Source organism: Neovison vison, chromosome 3 (assembly GCF_020171115.1).
Source record: "Neovison vison isolate M4711 chromosome 3, ASM_NN_V1, whole genome shotgun sequence".
In the NCBI taxonomy this organism is placed as follows: Eukaryota; Metazoa; Chordata; class Mammalia; order Carnivora; family Mustelidae; genus Neogale; species Neogale vison.
Window position 1 is genome coordinate 21162122 of NC_058093.1, and position 12690 is coordinate 21174811.

The 12690-nt window shown below is 37.7% G+C and overlaps 1 protein-coding gene across 2 annotated transcripts in view; it reads right to left on the reverse strand.

Annotated features, from left to right (window-relative positions):
- The window catches only part of KANSL1L (KAT8 regulatory NSL complex subunit 1 like), a 147498-nt gene extending 137811 nt beyond the window's left edge, over positions 1-9687 (reverse strand). For both annotated transcript variants that reach the window (XM_044241509.1, XM_044241507.1), the window contains exon 1: positions 9592-9687. The gene's annotated coding sequence lies outside the window, so the exon portion shown is untranslated. The remainder of the gene's footprint in view (positions 1-9591) is intronic.
- Between the last annotated feature and the right edge of the window lie 3003 nt (positions 9688-12690).

The window sequence follows — 12690 nt, forward strand, 5'->3', positions numbered from 1 at the left end:
TTTTAACCCCCATTTAATATATATTTAGCATAAAACTGAACATTTGGCAATTCAGTTAATACATATTAACTGAGCAAATATAACAAACACCCTCTTAGTTACTAGAAAGATGACAGTGAACATGAAAGATAAAGTTTCTATTCTCAAAGAGCTTACATGCTAGCAAATGGTAGCTATACAGTAAACAGACAAAAAACAAACAAACAAACAAACAAGTAAAAAGGGTTCCCTAGTGTTCTTATAAAAAACTAAAGAGTGATATAGCCTGTCAACCTTCTGACAGGAGTTACTTTAGATTTTAAGATGAATGAAGGCTTTGTGTTGGTGACATCTGCTGAGAGCTACAATGATAGCAATAAACCAACCAAGATTTGGGGGTTAAGAGCCTTCCAAGGAAAAAAGCCAACTAATAAAATGCTTTAAAGCAGGAATAATTTTGGTGTGTTTGTGGAAAAAAAAAATAACAAATATATCTAGAATATAATGAGCCAGAGAGACAAAGTAAGAGGAAATAAGATCAGAGAGGCAAATGGTTTGCCAAGACATTTTATGTAAGTCAAAGGAAAACCACTAAAGGTATTTGGATAAAGGAGTAACATGATCTAATTTACATTTATATTTTTAAAAAACTGCTCTAGCTGTTCTATCAGGAAAAGTTTTCTTTAGGAGAAAGAATGGAAATATCTTCCAAGAAAACAAGCAGGGAGACCAATTAAAAAGCTGCTTGAAGTAATCTAAACAAGAGATAGTACCAGTGTCTTGGGACTGGTGAGGTAGTAGTAGTAGAAATGAAAATGGATGAATCTAAGATACATTTCAAGGTAGAATTTACAAAACTTTTGACAACCAAGATTTTATGGGGCCTAAGGTAAAGGAAGCAATTACCTATGACTCTTAGATTTTTGGGTTGAGCAACTGAGTAGTCAGTGACGCTATTTTCTGAAACGGAGAAAACTTAAGGAGACAGAAGGTTGAGGGAGAAAAATAAAAAGTTCTGTTTGGGATATGTTGATTTTGAAGTACCTATTAACCATCCAAGTGGAAGCAGTCAGATAAACAAGCCTAGAGTTCAAGCAAGAATTCAGAGAGATTCATTTTTGGGAGTCACTGGTTATAGTGTTTAAAGCCAAAGGGCCAGAAGAGTTTATCTAGGGAGAGAGTACAGGTAAAGAAGGGAAAGGAGCCCACTATCAGGGACTGGGGTTCATTCACATTTGGGGAGAGGTAAAGGAGGAAGCACTACCAAAGAATAAGAGCCCTAAACGACCAGTCAGTGAGAAGGAAATTCCAGAGTACATGGCAATTGAAATCCTGAAGTATTTAAAAATACATTAAGAAAACAGGGGCAGCTCTATCAAATTTGACAATGAAGTCAAATAAAATAAGGTAAACAAAGTGACACGTGATAGAGCTCTCTAAGACACTCTCTTAGACACTCTCTAAGCAATCTGTTGAAAAGCCTTGCTTTTTCTCAGTTAAAAGTAAATTAAAAGAATGGCCAACCCCAGCCCCATCTACCCATCCTGTCCTACATAAAAAGGGAAAAAAACTAAGAGGCATTTGTGCAGTTCACAGCCCAGGGGCACAGGCTTCCTAAAAGACAGGCCTAACCATCAGCCTACAGAATGCTTCTCCAAGGAGAAACCTGGGTGGCTCAGTCAGTTAAGCATCTGACTCTTGATTTCAGCTCAGGTCATGATCTCATGATTTCAGGCTATTGAGACTGAAGCCCATGTCAACTCCACACTTAGCCAGGAATTTGTTTGGGATTCTATCCCTCTTCCTCTCCCTGACTCATGCTCTCTCTCTCTAAAATATGCTTCTCCAACATCTTACTAAAGGCCTATTTAATGGAGTTCATTTTACCCAGGACATCATGTCATCTTTTTCAACAAGAAATTAAAAGGCATACTAAAAGGTAAAAAAACACAGATTGAAGAGACAGAGCAAGCATCAGAACCAGACTCAGATATGGCAGGAATGTTGGAATCATGAAACTGTAAATTTAAAAGAACTTAAACAAGTTTGATTAATTTGCTAAGGCCCCTAATGGAAAAAGTACACAACATGCAAGGATACATAATATTAACAAAGAGATGGAAATTCTAAGAATCAAACAAGGAATTAGCGAGAAATCAGTAACACTGTAACAAAAATGAGAAGGCCTTTGATGGACTCACTGGGAAACTGGACATGGCTGAGAAGGGAATCTCTGAGCTTGAGGACATGTCAAGAGAAACTTCCAAAACTAAAAAGAGAAAAAGACAAAAACAAACAAACAAAAAGCCAGACTAGAATATCCAAGAAGTGTGGGACAACTACAAAATGTGTTTACATTTAATGGGAATACCAGAAGCTGAAGACAAAAAAAGAAGAAATACATGAAGCAGAAACAACGAAGAATTTCTTTAATGTCAGACATCAAACCACAGATCCAGAGAGGTCAGAGAACATGAACAAGACAAATGCCAAAAGTAAATTAAATAGCATATATCACTGGATAAATGAACCACTGTATTGAAATTGTATTACATAAATTTGTTGTATACTTACAACTTTGTAAGTATACAACAAATTTATGTAATACAATTTCAATACAGTGGTTCATTTAAAACAAAAGCCACATGAAGGCAGGGTTTGAATGTTTTCACTCAGTGCTGTGTCCTAGAACACTGTTTGGCACATAACAAGCAGGCCCTTAGCAAATATTTCTTCAATAAATAGCATCAAAAATAATAAAATTATACTTGACCCTTAAAAAACATGGGTTTGATTTGTGCATGTCACTTATATATGTAGAATTTTTTTTCAATAAATACAATACTATAAACACATTTTTTAATGATTCAATCATGTTCTTTTCTCTAGCTTATTTTATTATAAGAACAGAGTATATAATACACATACAAAATATGTGTTAATCAGCTGTATTATAGGTAAGGCTTCCACTCAACAGTAGGCTATTAGTAGCTGAGTTTTGGGGGGAGTCAAATGTTATACATAGATTTTCAACTGTATGAAGGGTCAGCACACCTAATACCCACATTGTTCAAGCGCCAACTATATTTTTAAATGTCTAGAAAGGAGGTTCCATGGGATACTTTATTATGAATGGAGTCTTAAAGTTAGGAAATATTAGTATAGAACACTGCTGTCCCATAGAAATATGATGTGAGTTACATATTTTATATCTGCTACTAGACATATTTTAAAAGTAAAAAAAAACCATAAAATTAATTTTAATTTATTAAAATATTATTTCAATCTGTAATCAATATAAAAACATCTTGATGAAGTATTTTATGTTCTGTATGCATGGTAAGTCACAAAATCCAATGTTTTTTTACATTTAACTAACTCAATTTCAACTAGCCAAATTTCAAGTATTTGATAGTCCTATGTGGTTAAGGACTACTGTACTGGGCAGTACAAAGTATAAAGTATATAGTCCCCCCAATAAACAGGAATCAGCCATTAACTAAAATATCAGTCCCTAAAGTTCTTAGCCAAACATACTGTTTAGTATTTTTAGGCACCTGTAATATTTCAAAATGTTCAAAAATATGGAAAAGACAAATACTTAAAAAGCTTTCAAAGCAGCAGCTTGATCTTCTTATGAATATTTAGTTTCTAATTATTCTGGTTTCCCATTATTCAGTTTCTAATCATGCACATAATTGTATGGTGCAAAAGTATTTGGATCTTAGCTAAACTAAGAAATTCTTTCTTGCTACTAAAATACTGTACTCTATTTATTCCAGGCACCATTTATTTCATATACACCTAAGATACTCAGCAAAACAGGTCCCTCTTCTAAGAGTTTCATATATATGACTTCAAAAAACCTGTAATGGATAAAATTGAGGGAAAAAACTCTTTTTGGCCACAAATACAGAGTTGAAATATTAAACTAACAGGATCTGCAAGCTAAGAAACCAACCATATCAGTACCCTTTCAAAGAAAGGAATTAGTCAGATTATCCTAATTATCTGTCAAGAAGCAAATGTTCTTGATAATCCAAAAGTCAATTATATTTCCTGAGCATGAATTTCACTTCTATGTTTTACAGCAAAGTTTTCAACTTACATTCCAGTTTTAATTAATTAATGAAAAAATTCTTTAGCACATACTCAGCCCAGAAATTTTGAGTGGCAAAAAACAAAACCAAAAACTAATCTGTTATAAATCTTTTACAGATAAACCACCAAGTAAATAACCCTGCAGTGACCAGTCCAGATCTTAGAAGTCTCACAAAAAAATACCAACCAGAGAGAAAATTGCAGCCAGGCCAGCTGGTTTATGCTTTTAAATAATAAACATTTTAAAACTGCAAAGAATCAAAACTTTTTGTCTTTTCTTTTTATCCATATTAAACTTCATTATTATATAAATCAAACTGGTTCAGTAAAAAGTCTTTATCATAAATTCTAATTTTTGATCTACAGTTTAATCCAACACATACATTCATTGTGAATTAAGAAATCAGTTGTTATGTTACCACAAAGAAAGAACTTTGCTCTGATGCATATAAAATGTTTCCATTAGTAACATGATCTTTTTTTATGAATCATACATATTTATGAATTTAGCATTAAATGTAAAATGGGCCTGCAGACATCATGAGATACAGAAATATTATGTCATCCCTCAAAAATCGCATGTACATAGTGAGATAATTATGATGTCAATTATCACTGAGTTGATCCCGACACATAAATCAGGTCTTTACAATATGTAAGTCATATGTACCAAATAATATTTGGCATACATTCTAAAAAAAAAATCAAAAGTTTGCTAAGCTAGTCTATCTTCAGAATTGAAACTGATAATCTAGATAATTTAGATAAGAACCACCCTTCCTCCTGAAAATTAACATTAAAAATTAAAGGCCAAATCTGATTTTCCACCCCCTAAAGTACTGCTCCAGATTTAACTATGATTTATATTCTAGCACGGGTTGGTATATTCCATACAGTCCATGGAAAATAGCCTATTCAAATCCACCGTGAATATTAAATTTACTCTTTCAACTGGAATCTGGATAATCCCAATTCTCTTAAATGCAGTAACACAAACTAGGAACTACATTATCATGAAGGCAGATACATCCTTAAGTTTTAGGCAATAAAAATGGTCAACAGAATTTTGAGAGAGGAGACAAGCCTGAATAGGGACAAATATTAAATTATTTCCACAGTTACAACTTAAATGTATTTCAGACATCTGATCCATTAGAATAACAGAAGAATAATAAGAAAAAAAGACATTCCCCTAGCAAAGTATGACAGGCTCTTTCAAACATTACTAAAATATAAGACTCCAATTGTTAATTTGTAACTCAAAGGAAAAATCTAATTAAAACAATAGAAGTAATGAGAGAAGAGTTTACACTGGTATAGTATTACTCTTCAAATATATAGGAATTAATGGAAGGTATAAATACAAATGTGTATGTTTTCATTTTCAAAGTGTCATGTTTTCAAGATTTCTCTGTTAAATATGGGCTTTCTCAATTTACAACAGAAAACACTGCAGTAATTGGCATGACCAGGGTACAGTTGGCTCAGTACTTTGTACTCAGTAATGTTTACAGCAAGAACTTCTTCCACTTTGAAAACTATCCCTAAAAAGGAATTCTCTTTGAAGACTAAAGGAATTTAATTAAAGATAAAGCCACTTGGGTGGCCACATAATACATCAAACAGATCATACTTCAAGCAGAATTATTACTATTCAGTTATAAGTGTATGACTCACAGGAATATAAATGAACAGTTGTTTTTGTGTGTGTGTACATCTGCTTGGATCCAGAAATGTACATTTGAAGTATACTATATTTGCTCCAATTTAATTTCATGTTGTTAAACACTGATTAATGACCTACACAAAAATTTTTTAAAAAATTACTTCAAAAAACAAGCTTGAGCACTCTTGGTCTTATAGGACCGAAACCAGATAATAAATACAAAGCTCATTACAAATATTAACAAAACCTCAATATTATAAATGAATGCATTTTCTCGCAGTTCTGCAATACTTAGAGAACTGTCACATCCATACAGAAATAAAATGTGCTTCCAAAAACCTAAACATATTACCAAGTATTAAAGACTTTCATTACTGTCTTCAGATTTTCATTATAGACTGTCCACAGGCAAGTACAATATTACCATTTTTATTAACATTTGCTGGTTATTTATCCTACATACAATATGGAGCCCAATTCACTGAAATCTCTCTTAAGACAAAATTTAAAAGGAAAAACAAACAAATCTTATGGAAATGATACACCTTCCTCACCTTTTGAAATTGAATATAGAGAAAGTAATATAAGATTGTACTGGCGATTCAGTCCTCCTTATGTACAGTGTTCCCTTTTAGTCCCACAATGCAGTCAGAGGACTTTTAGGATAGAGGTATAAGATGATATGCTTTAAAGTCAGTAAATGGGTTGCAAATTCCCTATGACCTGTCACTCTCTTGCAACAAGCCCCACTCCTTGAAGTTTATAACCTGTGAAACCCAACTAGTAAACAATCCTTAACACAATTCTAAACCCGAAAAAAAAAAAGCTTTCTGCCTCCTTTACAATCTAAAACTGTACAGACTAATACAAAAGGACATGAAAGGAAAATAACTGAATAAATGAAAATAAAAATAACAGATGACATAAAAGTTTACATGGTTAAGTCAAAGGCAGTAAAAGATATTACAGACAGTAATAGGTGGACTGTCAGGAACAATGTAAATAATAAAACAAAGGAACTTTAGACAGGTTTTAAAAAAAATTACACAGAAAAGGCAACACGTGAAACTAGAATGATCAGAGTGAAATCTGTAAGTGAAATTCCATACAAGATAGATAAACGAAGAAATGAAATAGTTTATCATGACAAATGGCATAAAAAAATGGATAAAACTCTTGGATAATGCAGCAGTTGAACATGAAAAGTCACTGGACCTTTTAGTAGACAACTGTGAGATCAGTGAGGCCCCTATCTGAAGGCAGAAGTACTCAAAGTAATCAATCAACAATAAAGGTATATCGCCAACAACGTACTGGTAAACCGAGTAAGACAAAAAAGCAAGACAGCACTTCCTGATCTTCCAGAAGTCAAAAGGGTAAGTATTAGTAAGCCAATTGGCAAGCATTGAGCACCCACTTTGTGATTTGCAACATGTCATATACGAAATATATTCTTCTCCTTGAAGCAGCTTACAGTAAATTAAGAAAATAGATATATCACAGACATAAGTGGAAAAATTTTAATGCAAATTAAAGCAAGATTTTCTCTTTCAATACTAACACTAGACGATGAACAAGGACATAATGTGAGGCTGGCTCATATAGGAGTATGAATTCATACAACATTCTGAAAGGTAGTTTGGTGATGTTCAAGAGCCTTAAACACACACACACAATCCCAGACTCTGACCTAGTAATTTCTTTTAGATTTTGACCCAGTAATTTCTTTTACAAATCTAAGGGGAAAACAAAAATCTCAAAGACTTATGTAAAAGGCAATTCTCTATCATGAAGTTTATATATTAGCAAAACATCAAAAACATCCCAAACATCTACCAATAAGAAAAATTTTAAATATATTTACATGATACAATTTTAAGCAGCCAAATATAATTTTTCAAAGATTAATGACATGGGAACGTTTATGAGGTAGAATTAAATGAAAATATAACACATGAACCCCGTTATAGGAAAAATTCACAAATACACATAAATATTTAGAAATGCAAACTGTATTGTTATTTGCACTCATCTTTATTTTCCAAATTATTTTAGAAGATTATTTAAGAAAATAAGCAATTATTATTTGAAAGGCATATATGATATACACACAAAAGATAAATATAAAAAATAAATGTGATAGAATTGGGCTGGATTAAGAAAAACTTCATCTAAAAACAGTCTAGAAGCGCTGGGGAAGAGAAGTAATGATAATCCATCTACAAATAAATGATGGCAACCTTGACACTGATCTGAATAAATAGGTGAAAACTGAGGGAGAATCAAAGATAACAGCCACTACAATAGATTTTGAAGATATTCAAATATATCCTATTTCATGATTCACTCAGTTTATACTCTTCCAGGATGCTGGATTTTTTTTTTTTTTTAATTACTGACTTTTACTATAAACCCTGTCAGTTAGCAATTTCTGTATTTTTGCAGTGTTGGTAAAAATTGTAAACTACTTTTACTAACACAAGGTATTTAATTCTCATAACAATGTCTTAAAGCGGGGACAGTATTATGAAACTATTTACAAGACGAAACAAACATCGAGAAAAGAGGGGTTGGGACTTGCCCGCGGAAACGGCCAGTTGAGAACTGGAAACAGTAGAAACCACTCAAAGCTAAACCTCTTTTTCAAGCACTCCACATTCCAGAACACCAGGTTGTTCTCCAAGAGTGAATTATTTTTTAAAGCCACTTTCTCCTAGTCAAAAACACTGTCAGTTTTGTCTGCAGTATGGGTAAACCTATCACAAAGGTTTAGTTGGTAACAAAACTGCCCCATCCTGTATTTTTAAAAACATTCCTGCAGAACCAGACTCAGCGCGAAGTGAAGCCAACTGAGTAAGACGAAAGAAGTTACGGTTTTTAAATCTCACCAGCTGACCAGAGTTTGGGGAATCAAAAAGGAATGTGCTTCCCTCAGTTAAAAAAAAAAAAAAAAATCAATCTCCACCACCCCCAGACCCCCCCGCGGGGGCTCACAGCTGATCCGGGGTAAAGGGTGGAGTGGATCTGCGCAGCAGAGCCGGCGGGGAACCAACCAAAACCGAATCCTTTCAAAGTGAAAGACAAGAAGGTCCATCCCTTCTTGTTAGCTGGATGTAAAGCTAACCTCTTCCTTTCTTTAATGGCCAGAGAACAGCCTTCTCTTTCTTGCTACTAATCACCACATAGCCTCAAATTTTCCTGCAGCGTCGGCCCCTTCAGAACACCAAGAAGAGCCACAAACTTGGAAACACCACTCCTTATTAATTCTCTAGACTCCTCTCCACCCCATCTAATTCTGGAACACCAAAACAACGTTGCCTGAAATAAAGTATAAAATAAAGAAAACAAGGGTCGCATCCCACACAGACGCCTCCGCTTCAGAGCTTTCCCAAAACAGCAGACACCACAACCGCGCCCGAGGAGGTGCGGCCGCTAAAACAAGGGGCGGGCCCAGCAGACCACGTGTTCTGCCGTCTGCGCACGCGCCAGCCAAAACAAAAGGGAGGCCTGCCAAACCCCTCCCCTGACTCCACGTGACCACTCCTAGGTCCGCCCCCACCCCTCCCTCCACTCCTCCTCTCCCCTCCCCTCAGCTTCTGCCAAGGCTGTTAGGTTTAGCCGTTTAAATTTGGCTGCCGTCCGACCCCTGCCCTAGAGCGCGATCCGGTGCCGGGACCCAGAGTCCAACAGCCCATAGGATTCGGGGGGCGAAGGGGCTGCCGTTCGGCTGCCTGGCCCGCAAGTCCACCCGGCGGTCTTTTCCGCTCTCCCCTCCCCGCCCGCCGCCGTCCCCGGCAGAGGAGACCCACCCCCCTCAGCCCGCCGCTGAGACGCCGGCCACTCGCCTGCTGGGGCGCCCTGGCTCCCCTCCGCCGCCGCACCTTCGGTCCGGCCGTGGTGGGGGCTGCTGAGGTGATCTCTAGCTGCCCGCCCGCCTCCCCCCACCCGGGGCGCCGCTGACTCGTCTCCAGAGCGCGCCCCGCTCCCGCCCCGGCCGCCGCCGCGGTTTAACAGTCCGCCCGCTGCCCGCAGCTCCGGGCGGCTCGGGGACGGAACCCTGCCGTGGTGGAGGGGCAGTGGGCGGGGCGCAACGCCAGCCAATGGCAGCGGGGGAGGGGAAGCGCCATGCAAATGAGTGCGGGTGGCGGGGAAACCCCGGCAGGGGGCGGGGCCTGCAGCAGCGGCTGAGAGCGTTCTGGAAGTGGCTGGAGCACGACGCCCGAACCCTGGTGCAGAGGCGCGGCGGCTCCCTGGGGGGTGGGTTCTTGGTCGTTCTCGCTTCCTCCTTACCTCTTCCCTTGCGAGCGGGAGGCGCGCGCAGAGGCGCGCGTACACACACGCACACACACCACCCCCCCCCCAAAAAATCACGGGGGCGCGTACACACACACACACACCACCACCACCACCACCACCCACCCACCCCAAAAATACGGGCGGGTGACTTCCCGCCCTTGCTTTGCTATTTCTGTGCTACCGTGACAGGGAAAGCAAAGAGAGGGGAAAGTCGAGCTGCATTAAGCCCTACCGCCCGCGCTCGGGCTGCGCGGGCTCCTGGTGTCCAGTCCCTCCCTCCGGCTCGAGGGGCAAGTTTTAACAAAGCTTTGTCACAATTGCCAAATCTGTACTTCTCTGTGGGCTTGCTTGTATGTGTGCTCCGCGCTCAAATCCAGAGCCATAATTCTGTACGACACCCCCCAGAGGCTCTAAAGTAGGGTGACAAATCTGCTTTGGATCCGGCTGGGTCGTTTTATGGTAAAAATCAGGAGCCGCCTGCTCAAGCATTTTAAAATCTGTGCAAAGCTGGTTTGAGTGGCGTTGGAGTTAACTCTGTTCTGCAGTAGCGCAGTCAAATAAATAAACGGGGTTTTGTGCGGAGATAGTTGGCCTGGGACACATAAAAACATTTCTGAGAGTCTTGCACCTGGCTCCACTCACCACTAAACTACACCCGGGCATTTCCCCAGCCACACACACACACTATCTCTCTCTCTCTCTCTCTTTTAAATAAACTGAGCACTAAATATAGCTCTTTAGATGATGTACTACAGCCTTTCTTAAGCACCTAATTTACACATGAAATGATTTAGGGAATAAAGCGCGCTCAAATTTTAGATCCAAAAAGACAATTGCCATTATTTCAACCTTATTAATTGAAGGACATCGGATGGTCGGAGTAGGCAGGGGGGAATCCTAGGAACTGGAGTTATAACAAACCATAAGGCATGACACGGATTACTGATTAGAAAATAACCGCCTGTTCCTGGTTTTTCTAGTGCATTGGGACATACTGCAATAACTTTATGACAGGCTGCATTTATAGCAGAGAATACTTTTTGAAGATTGCTCAGAACAATAATTGCACCTTCCTATGGAGTAAGGGAAAAGTTTCAGGAAATTGATTCACCTTCCTTGGAATAAAATCTGTAAGCAAATGATGTGTTGTGTAAATAGTTAAATCAGCAAATATTTACTGGATATTGACTATATTCAAGGTTGTCCCTGTCCCTGGGGACAGAAATGCAAAAATAAGTGAGATACTTTAAAAAAAAAACTTTTTTTTTTTTTTTTAAGATTAACAGTCTGAGAAGTCAAATCAGGATTGAGATAGTTCTAAGGAAGGCTTTTTTATCTCAGCTGGGTGTTTTTAAAGACTTTGGACAGAGAAGAAAGAAGGCATCAATCAGGAGATAGTATTTTTTTTAATTTGAGTAGAGGTTGTGTTAATGATATTATTGGGCTGGAAAAGTACATGTCAGCTAGACTGAGTAAATCTTGAATAACAGGAATTCAGATTTTAACCTGAAGGAATTGTAGTGCCATCAAATTACTGGAGGATACAGTTTTCTTCTGTGAAATAATTATCAGTTACTAAAACAAAGTATTCATATACTTGCCAAATATTTATTGCACACATGTTTTGTGATGGGTATTGGAGTTATAGCCATAAACAAGATTCCTGCCCTGGTGTTATTTGTAGAAGAAGGTACAGGCAGTGAGATTTGTAATTACACAAGTATAATTCAGGAAGCATTTTTACACACATTATCTAGTTTGTTCACCAAACAGCCTTAGGAAGGCACCTGGGTGGTTCAGTTGATTAAGTGTCTGCATTTGGCTCAGGTCAAGATTCCTGGTCCTGGGACTGAGCACACACAGGACTGAGCAGTCCTGCTCAGCAGGGACTCAGCTGAGCAGGGAGTCTGCTTCTCCCTCTCCCTCTGTAGCCATCATAGAAACATAATTTTCTCATTTCTTTTATATTGTTTTTGATACTTTAAAAATAATAGAAACTTGGGGAATAGGAAATCATTAATAATATAGGCTTGGTTATAAAAATGTAGAAAAGCCCAAAGAAGAAAAGCACTATTTTTTATATGTATGAGATGACACTGCACAATTTTTTTTTACTACAGTTAACCAAATATTAAGGACATTATTTCTTGGCATTGAACATTACCCTAAATATTTTAATATTTGTAGCATATGTATGCTGGTTTTCCAGACATTGTAGCATATCAATGCTCCTTAATATGAAATTGACATACTGAACCATTTGTTAAATTGTTTTCCATATTGCTTATTCAGCAAAAGCCTGGAAAAAATGCATATAGTTAATTTTTTTGATCAAGGGTATATTATTATAAAGAGGGTACATTAAAGGCATTCTGACTTCTAAGAAAAAATATAACAATGGCCAGGAGACTTACAGAACCAGTAAGAACAAGGAGAAGGGAAGGGCACCATTCTTGCTGACATAATTATTACCTGTCTAGAAGCACATAAATGTGTCCAGGTAAGCAGTATTACAGTGATTTCATGAGATAAGCTTCTCTCCTCAACACTGGTTTTTATTCAGTAACTCTTTTCATTCAAGAAACATGTGTGCAGCACTTAATATACAGCTTACATTATGATAAATGCTAGCGATACAGGAAAAAGAT